This window comes from Phyllobates terribilis, unplaced genomic scaffold (assembly GCF_046119375.1).
Source record: "Phyllobates terribilis strain yellow unplaced genomic scaffold, ASM4611937v1 Scaffold_124__1_contigs__length_5142088, whole genome shotgun sequence".
Classification (NCBI taxonomy): domain Eukaryota; kingdom Metazoa; phylum Chordata; class Amphibia; order Anura; family Dendrobatidae; genus Phyllobates; species Phyllobates terribilis.
The window spans coordinates 3,785,312-3,806,755 of NW_027362884.1; the positions used below are offsets into that span (position 1 = coordinate 3,785,312).

General features: G+C 42.2%; 8 non-coding genes across 8 annotated transcripts; all 8 read left to right on the forward strand.

Annotated features, from left to right (window-relative positions):
• The first annotated feature begins 821 nt into the window (after nucleotides 1–821).
• On the forward strand, nucleotides 822–1,012 carry LOC141203511 (U2 spliceosomal RNA). Its single transcript, XR_012274551.1, has one exon. It is a non-coding gene; the product is annotated as a U2 spliceosomal RNA (small nuclear RNA).
• Nucleotides 1,013–2,127: 1,115 nt separating this feature from the next.
• LOC141203850 (U2 spliceosomal RNA) lies at nucleotides 2,128–2,318 on the forward strand. The gene has a single exon (XR_012274874.1). It is a non-coding gene; the product is annotated as a U2 spliceosomal RNA (small nuclear RNA).
• Nucleotides 2,319–3,433: 1,115 nt separating this feature from the next.
• LOC141203512 (U2 spliceosomal RNA) lies at nucleotides 3,434–3,624 on the forward strand. Its single transcript, XR_012274552.1, has one exon. It is a non-coding gene; the product is annotated as a U2 spliceosomal RNA (small nuclear RNA).
• Nucleotides 3,625–4,733: 1,109 nt separating this feature from the next.
• Nucleotides 4,734–4,924, forward strand: LOC141203514 (U2 spliceosomal RNA). The gene has a single exon (XR_012274554.1). It is a non-coding gene; the product is annotated as a U2 spliceosomal RNA (small nuclear RNA).
• Nucleotides 4,925–6,036: 1,112 nt separating this feature from the next.
• On the forward strand, nucleotides 6,037–6,227 carry LOC141203515 (U2 spliceosomal RNA). The gene has a single exon (XR_012274555.1). It is a non-coding gene; the product is annotated as a U2 spliceosomal RNA (small nuclear RNA).
• A 6,387-nt stretch (nucleotides 6,228–12,614) lies between these two features.
• Nucleotides 12,615–12,812, forward strand: LOC141203199 (U2 spliceosomal RNA). The gene has a single exon (XR_012274332.1). It is a non-coding gene; the product is annotated as a U2 spliceosomal RNA (small nuclear RNA).
• A 1,115-nt stretch (nucleotides 12,813–13,927) lies between these two features.
• On the forward strand, nucleotides 13,928–14,118 carry LOC141203516 (U2 spliceosomal RNA). Its single transcript, XR_012274556.1, has one exon. It is a non-coding gene; the product is annotated as a U2 spliceosomal RNA (small nuclear RNA).
• A 1,115-nt stretch (nucleotides 14,119–15,233) lies between these two features.
• On the forward strand, nucleotides 15,234–15,424 carry LOC141203517 (U2 spliceosomal RNA). The gene has a single exon (XR_012274557.1). It is a non-coding gene; the product is annotated as a U2 spliceosomal RNA (small nuclear RNA).
• The last annotated feature ends 6,020 nt before the right edge of the window (nucleotides 15,425–21,444 follow it).

Below are 21,444 nucleotides of genomic sequence, written 5' to 3' on the forward strand. Positions count from 1 at the left end.
ACTACAGGTGGTGAGATAAGCTGCACAATATAATTGACCTTTCAGTATATTGTTGCACACACACCATCTATTTAGCAAATGCCCTTGTTATCAACAGCAGCCTTTTAAACTCACCTGAGCTAACAGGTATGTGCGCTGGTTACTCTGCTGCGCTTAAAATTTCTTTTTTGGTTTGCTACAATGCCTTTTCTGAAGCGTTGTCTCCCTCTGCTGGAACACTGACTTCTTTCATTTAATGCCTGCAGACTATAAAAGAGAACCCAACCCAAAAAGTTTGGTTGATTAGTCTGTGGCATTCTGTTAAACTGTTGCTTATGGCGGTCTCTGTGAGCTTCTCAGCGACATTCAGCCAGCCAGGTATCCTGCCTGCAGTAGATGGAATGTGGCAATGGAACGCTGGCTGCGAGTGTCATAATAGGCTCTGCGCCTTTATATACCTGTGCACAGCAGCAGCCACCTTCAGTCTGCTGCTGGACAGCCAGCAGCAGCAGCAGCAGGAGAGGTATGTAATCAGGAGCCCTCCTGCTAAGGGTAGACAGCTGCTCGTTCCACCCCACCCCCCGCCTTAATTGGTTCTCCTCCCTTCCAACGGTGTTGAGGCGGGTGGGAACAGCAGGGGGTGAAGGTGCTGTGTTTAAAGAGGTGGAGTTATGCAGATCTAAAACGCGTGGATTGCAGCAGCAGCAAGCCGAAAAGTGCAGGCATGTAAGGGATCTAGAGGTTGACAACATGTCTTCTTAACGGGAGTCCAGGAGCTCATCTCCACAAATGGACTTTTCAGGATCCTTGGGTGGCTCCGTAGTTTGAAACCAATTCTGGTTATCGCTTCTCGGCCTTTTGGCTAAGATCAAGTGTAGTATCTGTTCTTATCAGTTTAATATCTGATACGTCCCCTATCTGGGGACCATATATTAAATGGATTTTTAGAACAGGGAGATGGAAAAAGAGCTTGCTCTGTCCACTCCACGCATTGACCTGGTATTGCAGTATCTCCAGGACCGGTGCACCCCTTCTTTAATGCAGTTTCTAAAATCAGAAAGAATTGAATTCAATGTTTTTTGTTCATTTTGCTTGTTTGTCGGATTTTGGGATGGACTCTTTGGCTTTGCTTTTCTTCTCCTCATTGGATTTTTCATGTTCAAAGTTGCAGAAGCCAGATTACAAGCTCATTTTGGTTCAACTTCAGCAACTGTGCATTGCATTGCCATGTAATGTGATGCAATGCTATCTTTCTAGCTCTCCCTTTTTACTTCCTTTTGGATAAACAGACATATTAGGCAAGCATTTTGGAGCTTTCACCTAAATAACTACAGGTGGTGAGATAAGCTGCACAATATAATTGACCTTTCAGTATATTGTTGCACACACACCATCTATTTAGCAAATGCCCTTGTTATCAACAGCAGCCTTTTAAACTCACCTGAGCTAACAGGTATGTGCGCTGGTTACTCTGCTGCGCTTAAAATTTCTTTTTTGGTTTGCTACAATGCCTTTTCTGAAACGTTGTCTCCCTCTGCTGGAACACTGACTTCTTTCATTTAATGCCTGCAGACTATAAAAGAGAACCCAACCCAAAAAGTTTGGTTGATTAGTCTGTGGCATTCTGTTAAACTGTTGCTTATGGCGGTCTCTGTGAGCTTCTCAGCGACATTCAGCCAGCCAGGTATCCTGCCTGCAGTAGATGGAATGTGGCAATGGAACGCTGGCTGCGCATGTCATAATAGGCTCTGAGCCTTTATATACCTGTGCACAGCAGCAGCCACCTTCAGTCTGCTGCTGGACAGCCAGCAGCAGCAGCAGCAGGAGAGGTATGTAATCAGGAGCCCTCCTGCTAAGGGTAGACAGCTGCTCGTTCCACCCCACCCCCCGCCTTAATTGGTTCTCCTCCCTTCCAACGGTGTTGAGGCGGGTGGGAACAGCAGGGGGTGAAGGTGCTGTGTTTAAAGAGGTGGAGTTATGCAGATCTAAAACGCGTGGATTGCAGCAGCAGCAAGCCGAAAAGTGCAGGCATGTAAGGGATCTAGAGGTTGACAACATGTCTTCTTAACGGGAGTCCAGAAGCTCATCTCCACAAATGGACTTTTCAGGATCCTTGGGTGGCTCCGTAGTTTGAAACCAATTCTGGTTATCGCTTCTCGGCCTTTTGGCTAAGATCAAGTGTAGTATCTGTTCTTATCAGTTTAATATCTGATACGTCCCCTATCTGGGGACCATATATTAAATGGATTTTTAGAACAGGGAGATGGAAAAAGAGCTTGCTCTGTCCACTCCACGCATTGACCTAGTATTGCAGTATCTCCAGGACCGGTGCACCCCTTCTTTAATGCAGTTTCTAAAATCAGAAAGAATTGAATTCAATGTTTTTTGTTCATTTTGCTTGTTTGTCGGATTTTGGGATGGACTCTTTGGCTTTGCTTTTCTTCTCCTCATTGGATTTTTCATGTTCAAAGTTGCAGAAGCCAGATTACAAGCTCATTTTGGTTCAACTTCAGCAACTGTGCATTGCATTGCCATGTAATGTGATGCAATGCTATCTTTCTAGCTCTCCCTTTTTACTTCCTTTTGGATAAACAGACATATTAGGCAAGCATTTTGGAGCTTTCACCTAAATAACTACAGGTGGTGAGATAAGCTGCACAATATAATTGACCTTTCAGTATATTGTTGCACACACACCATCTATTTAGCAAATGCCCTTGTTATCAACAGCAGCCTTTTAAACTCACCTGAGCTAACAGGTATGTGCGCTGGTTACTCTGCTGCGCTTAAAATTTCTTTTTTGGTTTGCTACAATGCCTTTTCTGAAACGTTGTCTCCCTCTGCTGGAACACTGACTTCTTTCATTTAATGCCTGCAGACTATAAAAGAGAACCCAACCCAAAAAGTTTGGTTGATTAGTCTGTGGCATTCTGTTAAACTGTTGCTTATGGCGGTCTCTGTGAGCTTCTCAGCGACATTCAGCCAGCCAGGTATCCTGCCTGCAGTAGATGGAATGTGGCAATGGAACGCTGGCTGCGCGTGTCATAATAGGCTCTGAGCCTTTATATACCTGTGCACAGCAGCAGCCACCTTCAGTCTGCTGCTGGACAGCCAGCAGCAGCAGCAGCAGGAGAGGTATGTAATCAGGAGCCCTCCTGCTAAGGGTAGACAGCTGCTCGTTCCACCCCACCCCCCGCCTTAATTGGTTCTCCTCCCTTCCAACGGTGTTGAGGCGGGTGGGAACAGCAGGGGGTGAAGGTGCTGTGTTTAAAGAGGTGGAGTTATGCAGATCTAAAACGCGTGGATTGCAGCAGCAGCAAGCCGAAAAGTGCAGGCATGTAAGGGATCTAGAGGTTGACAACATGTCTTCTTAACGGGAGTCCAGGAGCTCATCTCCACAAATGGACTTTTCAGGATCCTTGGGTGGCTCCGTAGTTTGAAACCAATTCTGGTTATCGCTTCTCGGCCTTTTGGCTAAGATCAAGTGTAGTATCTGTTCTTATCAGTTTAATATCTGATACGTCCCCTATCTGGGGACCATATATTAAATGGATTTTTAGAACAGGGAGATGGAAAAAGAGCTTGCTCTGTCCACTCCACGCATTGACCTGGTATTGCAGTATCTCCAGGACCGGTGCACCCCTTCTTTAATGCAGTTTCTAAAATCAGAAAGAATTGAATTCAATGTTTTTTGTTCATTTTGCTTGTTTGTCGGATTTTGGGATGGACTCTTTGGCTTTGCTTTTCTTCTCCTCATTGGATTTTTCATGTTCAAAGTTGCAGAAGCCAGATTACAAGCTCATTTTGGTTCAACTTCAGCAACTGTGCATTGCATTGCCATGTAATGTGATGCAATGCTATCTTTCTAGCTCTCCCTTTTTACTTCCTTTTGGATAAACAGACATATTAGGCAAGCATTTTGGAGCTTTCACCTAAATAACTACAGGTGGTGAGATAAGCTGCACAATATAATTGACCTTTCAGTATATTGTTGCACACACACCATCTATTTAGCAAATGCCCTTGTTATCAACAGCAGCCTTTTAAACTCACCTGAGCTAACAGGTATGTGCGCTGGTTACTCTGCTGCGCTTAAAATTTCTTTTTTGGTTTGCTACAATGCCTTTTCTGAAACGTTGTCTCCCTCTGCTGGAACACTGACTTCTTTCATTTAATGCCTGCAGACTATAAAAGAGAACCCAACCCAAAAAGTTTGGTTGATTAGTCTGTGGCATTCTGTTAAACTGTTGCTTATGGCGGTCTCTGTGAGCTTCTCAGCGACATTCAGCCAGCCAGGTATCCTGCCTGCAGTAGATGGAATGTGGCAATGGAACGCTGGCTGCGCGTGTCATAATAGGCTCTGAGCCTTTATATACCTGTGCACAGCAGCAGCCACCTTCAGTCTGCTGCTGGACAGCCAGCAGCAGCAGGAGAGGTATGTAATCAGGAGCCCTCCTGCTAAGGGTAGACAGCTGCTCGTTCCACCCCACCCCCCGCCTTAATTGGTTCTCCTCCCTTCCAACGGTGTTGAGGCGGGTGGGAACAGCAGGGGGTGAAGGTGCTGTGTTTAAAGAGGTGGAGTTATGCAGATCTAAAACGCGTGGATTGCAGCAGCAGCAAGCCGAAAAGTGCAGGCATGTAAGGGATCTAGAGGTTGACAACATGTCTTCTTAACGGGAGTCCAGGAGCTCATCTCCACAAATGGACTTTTCAGGATCCTTGGGTGGCTCCGTAGTTTGAAACCAATTCTGGTTATCGCTTCTCGGCCTTTTGGCTAAGATCAAGTGTAGTATCTGTTCTTATCAGTTTAATATCTGATACGTCCCCTATCTGGGGACCATATATTAAATGGATTTTTAGAACAGGGAGATGGAAAAAGAGCTTGCTCTGTCCACTCCACGCATTGACCTGGTATTGCAGTATCTCCAGGACCGGTGCACCCCTTCTTTAATGCAGTTTCTAAAATCAGAAAGAATTGAATTCAATGTTTTTTGTTCATTTTGCTTGTTTGTCGGATTTTGGGATGGACTCTTTGGCTTTGCTTTTCTTCTCCTCATTGGATTTTTCATGTTCAAAGTTGCAGAAGCCAGATTACAAGCTCATTTTGGTTCAACTTCAGCAACTGTGCATTGCATTGCCATGTAATGTGATGCAATGCTATCTTTCTAGCTCTCCCTTTTTACTTCCTTTTGGATAAACAGACATATTAGGCAAGCATTTTGGAGCTTTCACCTAAATAACTACAGGTGGTGAGATAAGCTGCACAATATAATTGACCTTTCAGTATATTGTTGCACACACACCATCTATTTAGCAAATGCCCTTGTTATCAACAGCAGCCTTTTAAACTCACCTGAGCTAACAGGTATGTGCGCTGGTTACTCTGCTGCGCTTAAAATTTCTTTTTTGGTTTGCTACAATGCCTTTTCTGAAACGTTGTCTCCCTCTGCTGGAACACTGACTTCTTTCATTTAATGCCTGCAGACTATAAAAGAGAACCCAACCCAAAAAGTTTGGTTGATTAGTCTGTGGCATTCTGTTAAACTGTTGCTTATGGCGGTCTCTGTGAGCTTCTCAGCGACATTCAGCCAGCCAGGTATCCTGCCTGCAGTAGATGGAATGTGGCAATGGAACGCTGGCTGCGCGTGTCATAATAGGCTCTGAGCCTTTATATACCTGTGCACAGCAGCAGCCACCTTCAGTCTGCTGCTGGACAGCCAGCAGCAGCAGCAGGAGAGGTATGTAATCAGGAGCCCTCCTGCTAAGGGTAGACAGCTGCTCGTTCCACCCCACCCCCCGCCTTAATTGGTTCTCCTCCCTTCCAACGGTGTTGAGGCGGGTGGGAACAGCAGGGGGTGAAGGTGCTGTGTTTAAAGAGGTGGAGTTATGCAGATCTAAAACGCGTGGATTGCAGCAGCAGCAAGCCGAAAAGTGCAGGCATGTAAGGGATCTAGAGGTTGACAACATGTCTTCTTAACGGGAGTCCAGGAGCTCATCTCCACAAATGGACTTTTCAGGATCCTTGGGTGGCTCCGTAGTTTGAAACCAATTCTGGTTATCGCTTCTCGGCCTTTTGGCTAAGATCAAGTGTAGTATCTGTTCTTATCAGTTTAATATCTGATACGTCCCCTATCTGGGGACCATATATTAAATGGATTTTTAGAACAGGGAGATGGAAAAAGAGCTTGCTCTGTCCACTCCACGCATTGACCTGGTATTGCAGTATCTCCAGGACCGGTGCACCCCTTCTTTAATGCAGTTTCTAAAATCAGAAAGAATTGAATTCAATGTTTTTTGTTCATTTTGCTTGTTTGTCGGATTTTGCGATGGACTCTTTGGCTTTGCTTTTCTTCTCCTCATTGGATTTTTCATGTTCAAAGTTGCAGAAGCCAGATTACAAGCTCATTTTGGTTCAACTTCAGCAACTGTGCATTGCATTGCCATGTAATGTGATGCAATGCTATCTTTCTAGCTCTCCCTTTTTACTTCCTTTTGGATAAACAGACATATTAGGCAAGCATTTTGGAGCTTTCACCTAAATAACTACAGGTGGTGAGATAAGCTGCACAATATAATTGACCTTTCAGTATATTGTTGCACACACACCATCTATTTAGCAAATGCCCTTGTTATCAACAGCAGCCTTTTAAACTCACCTGAGCTAACAGGTATGTGCGCTGGTTACTCTGCTGCGCTTAAAATTTCTTTTTTGGTTTGCTACAATGCCTTTTCTGAAACGTTGTCTCCCTCTGCTGGAACACTGACTTCTTTCATTTAATGCCTGCAGACTATAAAAGAGAACCCAACCCAAAAAGTTTGGTTGATTAGTCTGTGGCATTCTGTTAAACTGTTGCTTATGGCGGTCTCTGTGAGCTTCTCAGCGACATTCAGCCAGCCAGGTATCCTGCCTGCAGTAGATGGAATGTGGCAATGGAACGCTGGCTGCGCGTGTCATAATAGGCTCTGAGCCTTTATATACCTGTGCACAGCAGCAGCCACCTTCAGTCTGCTGCTGGACAGCCAGCAGCAGCAGCAGCAGGAGAGGTATGTAATCAGGAGCCCTCCTGCTAAGGGTAGACAGCTGCTCGTTCCACCCCACCCCCCGCCTTAATTGGTTCTCCTCCCTTCCAACGGTGTTGAGGCGGGTGGGAACAGCAGGGGGTGAAGGTGCTGTGTTTAAAGAGGTGGAGTTATGCAGATCTAAAACGCGTGGATTGCAGCAGCAGCAAGCCGAAAAGTGCAGGCATGTAAGGGATCTAGAGGTTGACAACATGTCTTCTTAACGGGAGTCCAGGAGCTCATCTCCACAAATGGACTTTTCAGGATCCTTGGGTGGCTCCGTAGTTTGAAATCAATTCTGGTTATCGCTTCTCGGCTTTTTGGCTGAGACCAATTGCTTCACAGCAGGAGGTTTCAGTTGAAGGGCACTCAGGTACCCCTCTCCTTGGCCTGGCAGGATCGTCCACTTCGGTGGGCTTCACCTGCCTGCTGCTATTAGGGAGAGGGATTAGTCCTAGGGTAACGGGCAGCGATCCCCCAGCCTTCAGGTGCTTTATCACAAAGCTCTGAAGGCGCAGATTGCAGGCGGTTGCAATTTGCATTTTGTTGCGCCATACCATGGAGGTTGACCCCAACCTCGTGCCTCTATATGCGAGGCTCAAGAACACCATAAGGGTCCGCTTTACGGCTGGTGGTTCCGATATGCGGAATCTGGGATATGTAGTCCAGGACGTGCTTGAGAAACTGCTCCACGTCAGAACCAACGAAATCCTTTCTATCCAGGATTATCCTCGACGTGGAGACTATGATGTAACCTTTACTGGCGAAGGTATTTTCAAAGATGTTTTGTCCAGAGTTAAGTCGGTAGAAAATAGCCCTGGTCTAAAAGGGATTCAGATTATCGAGCACGTCCTGGATGAGGTAAAGATGGTGGTTGTGAAAATCTTCTCACCCTTCATAACGGCACCAGAGGTTATTTCCTTTTTGTCAGTTTATTTTAAAAGTGTGAAATTGATTGGGAAAGTGTTGAATGAGTTTAACATCTGGACCTCAAAATGGAAGTTTTTAGTAAAATGTGAAAGAGACCCAAAATTCCCTGGAGGTGTGAGACTTCCTCCAGCTCGATTTAAAATAGGGCAAACTAATGGGGATTTTTTTTTCTCAGGAATGCCACTTTTCTGTAGGTATTGTGGTCTCTATGGGCACTCTAAGGATAGTTGTGGTGCCACTTGTAGAAATTGTGCCAGTACTGAACATGACACAAAGGAGTGCCCAAATGAAAAAAAATGCTCTTTTTGTCGGACACCTGGTCATTTCTATTTTTCTTGCCCTCACAGGTTCAGAGAGGATGAACAAAAACAAAAGGAGAAGTCCAAGACATCCGGGAATGGATGGGCCAATCAGACCACCCCTCAGGAGGAGGAACAGCAACCTGGAGCCTCGGGAGGTGATAAGGGCGCTTCGACTAGTAACAATCCCTCCGAGTCAATGACAGGTAACTCACAGGAGCCCAGGAGCTGGCTGAAAGACCATAAGGAGGCTAAAAGGAAGGCTGAGAAAGATCATAAAGGGGCGGTTGGTAAGGCCAAAAAAGAGCGCCAAAAGGCTGACACCGAGCCCAAAATTCCCACTGGGTCTCACGAGAGCGAGGGCGGTACGTGGCATTTGGTGAGGTCTCATAATAAGAAAAAGAATGGTTCCGTGGAGGTGGCTAATAGGGAGGAGATGGATACATCCCCTCACGGGGGTGTAGACTCTGGAATCCCGAGGTCCCGGGGCTCTGCTGCCCCAGGTGGGGCCCCGAACCTGGCTGCCTCCGGGGACTCTGAGGCTCCGCCATGTGCGCAGCCTGCCCCTGTGTTACGACCCTCTGCGGGTCAGCAGGGGAGTGCGGAGCCTCTCGGAGACCCACCTGACGAGGACCTAAATGGTCAGCCTATGGAGACCCAGTGTAACCTTTCTCTCAATATCCTTCCGAGCTACACCCCAGTAGCGTCGGGTCTTAATTTAAGTGAATGTTCCTTCTCCGATGATGAAGACTCTTTGATAACGGTGGATTCAGAAGAGGGCGTTGGTGAAAGTCCAAGTGGTCTGATCCGTCCATCGGATAGGTAAAGTCCAGTTTTTGTTTCTTCCTAACCATTTGTTATGATGGCTGACATTGGTGGTGTTTCCCTCAATGTGAGAGGCATAGGATCCAAGACCAGAAGAGCTACTGTTTTACATTTTTTAACCTGTTTTACAGCTTCTGTTTTCTTTTTACAAGAATGTCATATCCCTCATAAGATTTCTTACAAAAAATATAAGGAAGAGTGGAAACATGGTCCATCGGTCTGGTCTGGATCAAATGCAACTGGATCAGCCGGGGTAGCTATACTTTTTATGGGAAATGTGTCTATTGATTTTATCCAAGATATTTTACCGGGTCGTATTCTTTTAGTTAAGGCTTTTATTGATGGGACAAGATGGCAGTTTTTAAATTTTTATGGGTCACCTGATAAAAATGAAAGGGCTGATATGCTGGAAATTTTACCTTTATTTATTAACATTTCTGAACCTTTTATCCTGGCAGGTGATTTTAATTGTATTTTAAAAGGCGAAAGCCGACGCTCCGGTTCCGTGAGTAGAAATTATGACAAAACGTCTGGAATGTTAAGCAATATTATAAATGATTGTAAATTAACTGATGTGTATAAAGAATGTAACAAGGATAGCCCTATAGACGCTGGTTTCACCTGGAGCAATTCTACATGTAGCTCCAGGATAGATTTTGTTTTAGGTTCAGAAAAAATACTGCCAGTGAAATGTGAAGTTTTAACTAATATTCTCTCAGATCACAAGGTTTTATCTTTTAGAGTGAGGATTAATGGAAAGAAGAAATGTGGTAAGAAATCTTGGAAATTGAATGTGTCCCTTTTAAAAGATCCACAAATTTTATCGGATTTTATTGAGTTTTATGTAAAGTGTAGAAAAAGGAAAAACCCCAATATTTCTTTTAGCTCCTGGTGGGATAGAATGAAAATAAGCATTAAAGATTTCTTTATTAAGAAAAGCATACAAAAAGCTAAAGAAAAGTTTGAGATCTATAATTTTCTTAATATCAGGTTACAGACATTGTACAAATTCAAAGACAATGGTCTGGATGTAGGTAATGATATATTGAGTCTTAAAGGAGAAATTTCAAAGTGGTTGGAACAAAAAGGAAAAGAACTGATTTTTCGTTCAAAGGTAAAACACGTAGAAGAGGATGAGACTTGTTCCAGGTATTTTTTTAAGAACAACAAACAGACAAAAACAATAATTGATAACATAGATGGAGATAATAATATCAACATTATATTGGATAAGGTAAATGTCTATTTTAATGATCTTTTTAATGTAAAAACTGTAGACCATGATTTAATACACACTTTCCTGGGGGAGATCAAGTCCACCCTAGATGCTGATGCCCAAAGTTTTTTATCCCAACCTCTAGTTGAGGAAGAGATTTTAGAAACCATGAAGAGTTTTAAAAATGGTAAAGTGCCCGGCCCTGATGGTATCCCCATAGAGTTTTATATAAGTTTTTATGATATTTTAAAAGATGATTTGTTTAATTTGTTTTCCGAAGTTTTTAATAATAAGGTTTTACTCAACTCATGGAAGAAAGGTGAGGTATCACTACTATACAAAAAAGGTGACAAAACGGATCTTAAAAACTGGAGGCCGATAACTCTTTTAAATAGTGATTACAAAATTATGGCTAAGATCTGTGCAAATCGGTTGAAAAAGGTGATACATAAAGTAATTCATGCAAATCAGGTATGCGGGGTACCTGGGCGTAGTATCTGGGACAATTTAAACCTGGTGAAAGATTGTATTGAAGATGTAAAAACCAGAAAGACAAAGATGTCAATCCTAGCGGTGGATTTTGAGAAAGCTTTTGACCGCGTGTCTCATTTTTATCTTTTTAAAGTTTTAGAAAAAATGGGCATTCCGGGTGGGTTTTTATTGTCTCTTAAAGCTTTTTATAATGATTGTATGAGTAAGATTTTAGTTAATGGTTTTAAAACAAAAGAGGTAGTTTTAAAATCAGGGGTGAAGCAGGGTTGCCCTTTGTCCCCCCTGCTTTTTATATGTGCTATAGAACCCCTTTTATGTACAATACGCCGGGATAAGCAAATATGTGGAGTACCCTTACCCGGAGGGAACGGTCTACAAGTTAAAGTTGTAAGCTATATGGATGATGTAGCCGTGTTTGGATGTGATGTACCTTCAATACAAAAAACGATAAGCCAAATTCAGTCTTTTTGTACAGTTTCCGGTTTTAAAATTAATCTTACTAAATGTAATATTTTAAATGTCGGGGGGATGAGTTTACATGATGTACCAATTGCAGTTACAGATTCCATTACTATTTTAGGTGTTTCTTTTAATGAATCTAATAATGGTTTTAATAGCTGGGATGCGGCAGCACAGAAAATTAATCAGAAAATCTGCATGTGGAATATGAGAAAGCTGTCAATGGAAGGTAAAGTTCTGATTGTAAAAATGGTGATATTACCTATCCTGTTATATCTTAGTTTGGTGTTCCCCCCTCCTACAAATTTGTTGAAACGAATTACAAAAGTATGTTTTACCTTTTTTTGGGGCTCAAAAATGGAGAAACTCAAAAGAGAAATTGTGACAAAGCCAAAGGTTAAAGGTGGGAAAGATTTCCCTGTTTTAGATAAGTTTCTTTTAATACATTTTTTCTGTTTCTGTTTTAAAACCCTTTTTAAAGATAATTACCTTTCCTATTTTATGCGTTTTAACACTGGTTTTCTCATGAGAAGGTTTGGTTGGTTTGAAACGGTTTTATCCTTTCCTTATGCTTTTAACCTACCTGCACATTATGAGATTTTAAAGAAAATTATTCTTGATTTTAATTTGAATAAGAAACAGACAGGGGATCTATGTAACAGCAAGACACTACTCAAACAAATTAGTACTGATGTGACGTTGTGTGATATTGAACGTTATGATGATGACAAAACTGTACACATATGGAAAATGATTAACGCCCCTTATCTTTTTAATGTACAGAAAGACATGTCTTGGAGCTGCGCACACCACTGTCTTCCTTGCCGGGCATTCCAGTACAGAAGAGGTTTTGTGAGGTCTGCCATCTGCCCAAGAGAAGGTTGTCAAGAAGAAGAGACAGTGAAGCATCTTTTATGGACTTGTGCTTTTGCTAAAGAGTTCTGGAGAAGACTAATCCCCCTGCTGGAGAAAATGGTGGACCTCAAGGACTTTAATTTTGCATCAGTGTTATATGGTCTTCTGGAATGCCCAACAATGGACCAAAAAATAATGGCGTGGAAGATAGTGAATTGTGCCAAGATAGCGCTCTGGAATGCTAGAAATATTGCTGTTTTTAAACATGAAATGTTACCAGTAGATGATGTTTTAGCCTTTTGTAAAAGTGAAATGTACATATACTATTTATTGGACAGGAAAAAGAATGTAACGTTGGCAGGCAAATGGCTTTTTAACCTATGGAATATTTGAAGTCTTGTAAAATTTGCTGTGATGGAATTTTTATTTTTCTTTGAAGTCCCGAAAGTGTAATGTGGATGTAATGGTTTTATTTCTGTAATTTGTTAAATTTTAAATAAACGGTTTTTATCCCCATGTGGGGGATAGCCAAATTAAAAAAAAAATCTGTTCTTATCAGTTTAATATCTGATACGTCCCCTATCTGGGGACCATATATTAAATGGATTTTTAGAACAGGGAGATGGAAAAAGAGCTTGCTCTGTCCACTCCACGCATTGACCTGGTATTGCAGTATCTCCAGGACCGGTGCACCCCTTCTTTAATGCAGTTTCTAAAATCAGAAAGAATTGAATTCAATGTTTTTTGTTCATTTTGCTTGTTTGTCGGATTTTGGGATGGACTCTTTGGCTTTGCTTTTCTTCTCCTCATTGGATTTTTCATGTTCAAAGTTGCAGAAGCCAGATTACAAGCTCATTTTGGTTCAACTTCAGCAACTGTGCATTGCATTGCCATGTAATGTGATGCAATGCTATCTTTCTAGCTCTCCCTTTTTACTTCCTTTTGGATAAACAGACATATTAGGCAAGCATTTTGGAGCTTTCACCTAAATAACTACAGGTGGTGAGATAAGCTGCACAATATAATTGACCTTTCAGTATATTGTTGCACACACACCATCTATTTAGCAAATGCCCTTGTTATCAACAGCAGCCTTTTAAACTCACCTGAGCTAACAGGTATGTGCGCTGGTTACTCTGCTGCGCTTAAAATTTCTTTTTTGGTTTGCTACAATGCCTTTTCTGAAACGTTGTCTCCCTCTGCTGGAACACTGACTTCTTTCATTTAATGCCTGCAGACTATAAAAGAGAACCCAACCCAAAAAGTTTGGTTGATTAGTCTGTGGCATTCTGTTAAACTGTTGCTTATGGCGGTCTCTGTGAGCTTCTCAGCGACATTCAGCCAGCCAGGTATCCTGCCTGCAGTAGATGGAATGTGGCAATGGAACGCTGGCTGCGCATGTCATAATAGGCTCTGAGCCTTTATATACCTGTGCACAGCAGCAGCCACCTTCAGTCTGCTGCTGGACAGCCAGCAGCAGCAGCAGCAGGAGAGGTATGTAATCAGGAGCCCTCCTGCTAAGGGTAGACAGCTGCTCGTTCCACCCCACCCCCCGCCTTAATTGGTTCTCCTCCCTTCCAACGGTGTTGAGGCGGGTGGGAACAGCAGGGGGTGAAGGTGCTGTGTTTAAAGAGGTGGAGTTATGCAGATCTAAAACGCGTGGATTGCAGCAGCAGCAAGCCGAAAAGTGCAGGCATGTAAGGGATCTAGAGGTTGACAACATGTCTTCTTAACGGGAGTCCAGGAGATCATCTCCACAAATGGACTTTTCAGGATCCTTGGGTGGCTCCGTAGTTTGAAACCAATTCTGGTTATCGCTTCTCGGCCTTTTGGCTAAGATCAAGTGTAGTATCTGTTCTTATCAGTTTAATATCTGATACGTCCCCTATCTGGGGACCATATATTAAATGGATTTTTAGAACAGGGAGATGGAAAAAGAGCTTGCTCTGTCCACTCCACGCATTGACCTGGTATTGCAGTATCTCCAGGACCGGTGCACCCCTTCTTTAATGCAGTTTCTAAAATCAGAAAGAATTGAATTCAATGTTTTTTGTTCATTTTGCTTGTTTGTCGGATTTTGCGATGGACTCTTTGGCTTTGCTTTTCTTCTCCTCATTGGATTTTTCATGTTCAAAGTTGCAGAAGCCAGATTACAAGCTCATTTTGGTTCAACTTCAGCAACTGTGCATTGCATTGCCATGTAATGTGATGCAATGCTATCTTTCTAGCTCTCCCTTTTTACTTCCTTTTGGATAAACAGACATATTAGGCAAGCATTTTGGAGCTTTCACCTAAATAACTACAGGTGGTGAGATAAGCTGCACAATATAATTGACCTTTCAGTATATTGTTGCACACACACCATCTATTTAGCAAATGCCCTTGTTATCAACAGCAGCCTTTTAAACTCACCTGAGCTAACAGGTATGTGCGCTGGTTACTCTGCTGCGCTTAAAATTTCTTTTTTGGTTTGCTACAATGCCTTTTCTGAAACGTTGTCTCCCTCTGCTGGAACACTGACTTCTTTCATTTAATGCCTGCAGACTATAAAAGAGAACCCAACCCAAAAAGTTTGGTTGATTAGTCTGTGGCATTCTGTTAAACTGTTGCTTATGGCGGTCTCTGTGAGCTTCTCAGCGACATTCAGCCAGCCAGGTATCCTGCCTGCAGTAGATGGAATGTGGCAATGGAACGCTGGCTGCGCGTGTCATAATAGGCTCTGAGCCTTTATATACCTGTGCACAGCAGCAGCCACCTTCAGTCTGCTGCTGGACAGCCAGCAGCAGCAGCAGCAGGAGAGGTATGTAATCAGGAGCCCTCCTGCTAAGGGTAGACAGCTGCTCGTTCCACCCCACCCCCCGCCTTAATTGGTTCTCCTCCCTTCCAACGGTGTTGAGGCGGGTGGGAACAGCAGGGGGTGAAGGTGCTGTGTTTAAAGAGGTGGAGTTATGCAGATCTAAAACGCGTGGATTGCAGCAGCAGCAAGCCGAAAAGTGCAGGCATGTAAGGGATCTAGAGGTTGACAACATGTCTTCTTAACGGGAGTCCAGGAGCTCATCTCCACAAATGGACTTTTCAGGATCCTTGGGTGGCTCCGTAGTTTGAAACCAATTCTGGTTATCGCTTCTCGGCCTTTTGGCTAAGATCAAGTGTAGTATCTGTTCTTATCAGTTTAATATCTGATACGTCCCCTATCTGGGGACCATATATTAAATGGATTTTTAGAACAGGGAGATGGAAAAAGAGCTTGCTCTGTCCACTCCACGCATTGACCTGGTATTGCAGTATCTCCAGGACCGGTGCACCCCTTCTTTAATGCAGTTTCTAAAATCAGAAAGAATTGAATTCAATGTTTTTTGTTCATTTTGCTTGTTTGTCGGATTTTGCGATGGACTCTTTGGCTTTGCTTTTCTTCTCCTCATTGGATTTTTCATGTTCAAAGTTGCAGAAGCCAGATTACAAGCTCATTTTGGTTCAACTTCAGCAACTGTGCATTGCATTGCCATGTAATGTGATGCAATGCTATCTTTCTAGCTCTCCCTTTTTACTTCCTTTTGGATAAACAGACATATTAGGCAAGCATTTTGGAGCTTTCACCTAAATAACTACAGGTGGTGAGATAAGCTGCACAATATAATTGACCTTTCAGTATATTGTTGCACACACACCATCTATTTAGCAAATGCCCTTGTTATCAACAGCAGCCTTTTAAACTCACCTGAGCTAACAGGTATGTGCGCTGGTTACTCTGCTGCGCTTAAAATTTCTTTTTTGGTTTGCTACAATGCCTTTTCTGAAACGTTGTCTCCCTCTGCTGGAACACTGACTTCTTTCATTTAATGCCTGCAGACTATAAAAGAGAACCCAACCCAAAACGTTTGGTTGATTAGTCTGTGGCATTCTGTTAAACTGTTGCTTATGGCGGTCTCTGTGAGCTTCTCAGCGACATTCAGCCAGCCAGGTATCCTGCCTGCAGTAGATGGAATGTGGCAATGGAACGCTGGCTGCGCGTGTCATAATAGGCTCTGAGCCTTTATATACCTGTGCACAGCAGCAGCCACCTTCAGTCTGCTGCTGGACAGCCAGCAGCAGCAGCAGCAGGAGAGGTATGTAATCAGGAGCCCTCCTGCTAAGGGTAGACAGCTGCTCGTTCCACCCCACCCCCCGCCTTAATTGGTTCTCCTCCCTTCCAACGGTGTTGAGGCGGGTGGGAACAGCAGGGGGTGAAGGTGCTGTGTTTAAAGAGGTGGAGTTATGCAGATCTAAAACGCGTGGATTGCAGCAGCAGCAAGCCGAAAAGTGCAGGCATGTAAGGGATCTAGAGGTTGACAACATGTCTTCTTAACGGGAGTCCAGGAGCTCATCTCCACAAATGGACTTTTCAGGATCCTTGGGTGGCTCCGTAGTTTGAAACCAATTCTGGTTATCGCTTCTCGGCCTTTTGGCTGCGGTCAAGTGTCTTGTACAGGCGACTGTGGTCCAGAAGGTACTCGGGTACCCCTCTCCTCGGCCTTGCAGGGTGACCCACTTCGGTGGGCTCCCCTGCCTGCTGCTATTGGGAGAGGGCTTAGTCCCAGGGTAACGGGTTGCGATCCCCCCCAGCCTCTCAGGTGTTTTTGTTTACAGAACTCTGAAAGGCGCAGATTGCAAGCGGTTTGCGATTTGCTTTTTCTTGTTGCGCTACCATGGAGGTTGACCCCAACCTCGTGCCTCACTATGCGAGGCTTAAAAACACTATCCGTATTCATTTTACAGAGGGCGGAAGTGATGAAAGGAAATTGCGGTACGTAGTCCAGGACGTGCTTGAAGGGCTCTTTCATGTGCAGAAGAACGAGATTCTCTCTATCCAGGATTATCCGAGGCGTGGCGATTATGACATCACCTTCACCGGGGAAGGCATTTTTCAGGATGTCCTGGTAAGAGCCAGAAAGGCAAAAAACAATCCTATTCTAAAAGGAATACTAGTTATCGAGCACGTCCTGGATGAGGTAAAAATGGTAATCCTTAAAGTATTTTCTCCTTTCGTTACTTCAGTGGAACTAACATGTTTTCTTGCAATGTACTTTAAAAGTGTAAAATGTATAGGGAAAGTACTTAATGAGTTTCACATATGGACGTCCAAATGGAAATTTCTAGTAACATGTGAAAGAGACCCTAATTTCCCAGGCGGTGTGAAACTCCCTCCTGCACGTTTTAAAATAGGTTCCTCAAATGGAGACTTCTTTTTTTCTGGTATGCCACCCTTTTGTAGAAACTGTGGAAAATATGGCCATTTTAAGGATGACTGTGAGGCAACCTGTAGAAACTGTGCTAGTACAGAACATGACACCAAAGAATGTCCTCATGATAAAAAATGTAATTTCTGCCAAAAACCTGGTCATTTTTATTTTTCATGCCCACATAGGTTCTGGGAGGCCGAACAGAGACGGAAGGAAAAGGCCAGGACATCCGAAAATGAACCAACAGGTCAGACCACCCCTCAGGAGGAGGAACAACAACCTGGAGCCTCAGCGAGCAAAGAGGGCGATTCGAGTGATGAGGAAAGCTCAGAGGTAATGAAGGGTAACTCCCAAGCAGTGAGGAAAAGTTGGCACCAAGACAACAGGGAGGCTAAAAGAAAGGCGGAAAAGGAACAAAAGGGCATGATCGGTAAAACCAAAAGAGACCGGCAGAAGGTTGACACCGAGCCCGAGGCAAAAACTGGGTTTCCTGGGCCTGAGTCTGAGGCTAACTGGACTACGGTGGGTCCCCATAAAAAGAAAAGAGGGAAGAAAGATGGTTCGAATGGAGTGGCTGATGGGGATCAGATGGACACATCTCCTGGTGGGGAGGTGGACGTTGGTCCCCCAAAGGTCCCGGACCCTGCTGACCCCGGTGGGGAGCCGGACCTTGCCAGCTCCATGAGCTCGGGTACATTGCCTTGTACACAACCTTCCCCTGTGTGTCGGCCTCCCCTGGGTGCAGGGGAGCCACCTGGGGACCCACCTGATAAGGATCTGAATGGCCAGCCCATGGAGACCCAGGGTGCTGTTCCTCTTAGTTGTCTCCCAAGCTACTCACATGTAGCGTTGGGTCATTGTCTTGGTGAGTCAAGTTCCTCCTCCATGGAGTCCTTACTTACGATAAATTCGGACGAGGGAAGTAGCTCGAGCGTAAGTGGTCTGGCCGGTTCAGCGGATAGGAAGTAAGTTCCGGATTTCTGTTTTATATAATTTTTTTACTTTCCTCCAATGGCAGAACTTAAGGGCATTTCCCTCAATGTGAGGGGTCTAAAATCAAAAACCAGAAGAGTAACATTATTTAATTTTTTAACTTGTCTTACGGCTTCCGTCTTCTTTTTACAGGAATGCAATATCCCTCACACAGTATCCTACAAAAAATACAAAGAGGATTGGAAATGTGGCCCATCAGTGTGGTCCGGGTCAAATGTTACCGGATCAGCAGGGATAGCTATACTTTTTAAGGGAAACGTTCAAATTGATTTTATCCAAGAGATTTTACCAGGTCGTATGTTATTAGTTAAAGCTTTTATTAATGGTGTAAAATGGCAATTTTTAAATTTTTATGGGTCCCCAGATAAAAATGAAAGAGCTGACATGTTAGAGATTTTACCATTATTTATTAATACCTCTGAACCTTTTATCTTGGCAGGTGATTTTAATTGTATTTTAAAGGGTGAAAGTCGGCGCTCTACAGCCGTAAGTAGAAATTATGACAAAACTTCCGGTATGTTAAGTAATATTTTAAGTGATTTTAGACTTGTTGATATTTATAAAGAATGCAACAAGACTAGTTCAGTAGAAGCCGGCTTTACCTGGAGCAATTTAAATTGCAGTTCAAGAATAGATTTTATATTTGGTTCAGAACAAATTTTACCTGATAAATGTGAAACCCACGATAATATCTTCTCAGATCATAAATTTTTATCTTTTAGTGTAAAAATTAATGCTAATAAAAAATGTGGGAAAAAAACTTGGAAAATGAATGTATCCCTTTTAAATGATTCTAAGATTTTATCGGATTTTATTGAATTTTATAAAAACTGCAGGAGGAAGAAAGATGTAAATGTCCCTATAAGTGCCTGGTGGGATAAAATGAAAAAAAAAATAAAAGATTTTTTTATTAAGAAAAGCATATATAAAGCAAAAGAAAAGCTAGAATTATATAATAATTTAAATACCCGGTTACAGACCTTATATAAACTTAGAGAAAATGGTCTAGAAGTAGAAAAAGATATTAAAATACTGAAAGAAGAAATAACAAAATCACTAGAACAAAAAGGGAAAGAGCTCATTTTCCGCTCCAGAATAAAACACGTGGAGGAAGACGAAAAATGTTCTAGATATTTTTTTAAAAAAATTAGAGAGAAAAAAACAGTAATTGAAGATATAGATGGAGAGAAAAATATGGGAAAAATTTTGGAAAAGGTACATGGTTGCTATTTTAATCTTTTTAATGATAAAACAATAGATGAAAATATAATGCAAAATTCCCTAGAAGAAATAACATCTGTTTTAGATACCGCCTCCCAAGAATTTTTATCACAAAACATAACAGAAGAAGAAATTTTACAAACCATAAAAAGTTTTAAAATTGGAAAAGTCCCTGGATCAGACGGTATTCCTATAGAGTTTTATGTAAAATTTTATGATATTTTAAAAGAGGATCTGTTTTATGTTTTTACTGAAGTTTTTAATGATAAGGTTTTATTAAAATCCTGGAAAAAAGGGGAGGTCTCATTATTATATAAGAAAGGTGATAAGACAGACTTAAAAAACTGGAGACCTATAACCCTACTAAACTGTGACTATAAAATAATGGCAAAAATTTGTGCAAACCGCCTTAAAAAAATTATAGGAAAAATAATCCACTCAAACCAAGTATGTGGTGTGCCTGAGCGCAGTATCTGGGACAATCTAAACCTTGTTAAAGACTGTATTGAAGACATTAAAAACAGAAAAGGGAAGATGGCAATTTTATCAATTGACTTCGAAAAAGCTTTTGATCAGATTTCTCATTTTTATCTTTTTAAGGTTTTAGAAAAAATGGGCATACCAGAAAGGTTTTTATTATCTCTTAAAGCATTTTATAAGGACTGCACAAGTAAGATTTTAGTAAATGGTTTTAAGACACAAGATGTTTTTTTAAAATCAGGGGTAAAACAGGGGTGCCCCCTGTCCCCACTTCTTTTTATTTGTGCTCTTGAGCCACTTTTATGTGCAATCCGTAGAGATAGACAAATATGTGGTATCCCTCTACCTGGAAGCAAAGGAACAGAAGCAAAAGTGGTGGGTTACATGGACGATGTGGCGGTCCTTTGCCGAGATGCACCATCACTACAAAACTCACTCAAACAGATCCAATCCTTTTGTACAGCTTCTGGTTTTAAGGTTAATTTTAATAAGAGTAGTATTTTAAATATTGGGGAGATGATTTTACACGATGTTTTTATTCCAATAACTGAATCTATTAATATTTTAGGTATTTCTTTCTGTGAATCCAATAATGGTCTAAATAACTGGGAGGCGGTAGCTCAGAAAGTGAATACGAAAATATGTATGTGGAATATGAGAAAATTAACGATGGAGGGTAAAGTATTAATTATAAAAATGGTCATTTTGCCTCTTTTATTGTATTTGAGTTTGGTTTTCCCTCCCCCTGTAAATATTTTAAAAAAGATCACTAAAGCATGTTTTACTTTTTTCTGGAGTTCTAAGATGGAGAAATTAAAAAGAGAAATTGTAACAAAACCAAAGCTCAAAGGTGGGAAAGACTTTCCAGATTTTAGTAGATTCCTTTTAATTAAATTTTTTTGCTTCTGTTTTAATGCCCTTTTTAAAAATCACTATTGGTCCTTTTTTATGCGTTATAACACTGGTTTTTTTATGAGAAAGTTTGGGTGGTTTGAAACGGTTTTATCATCTCCATATGCTTTTAAACTGCCAACGCATTATTTAATTTTAGAAAAAATAGTGATTCATTTTAATTTAGGGGGTAAAGAAGCGGGAGATCTACAAAATAGTAAGAAATTAATTAAAAGTCTTTGTAAAAATGAAGAGTTATGTAACATTGAGCGCTATGATGATGAACAAATATTGAATATATGGAAAGTCATTAATGCAAAATATCTTTTTAATATACAGAAAGATTTGGCTTGGAGCTGCGCACACCAATGTCTTCCGTGCCGGGCATTCCAACATAGAAGAGGACTCGTGAGGTCTGCCATTTGCCCAAGAAGCGGATGTCAAGAGGAGGAATCAGTGAAACATCTACTATGGACTTGTCCTTTTGCAAAAGCGTTCTGGAGAAAATTGCTCCCTCTGATGGAAA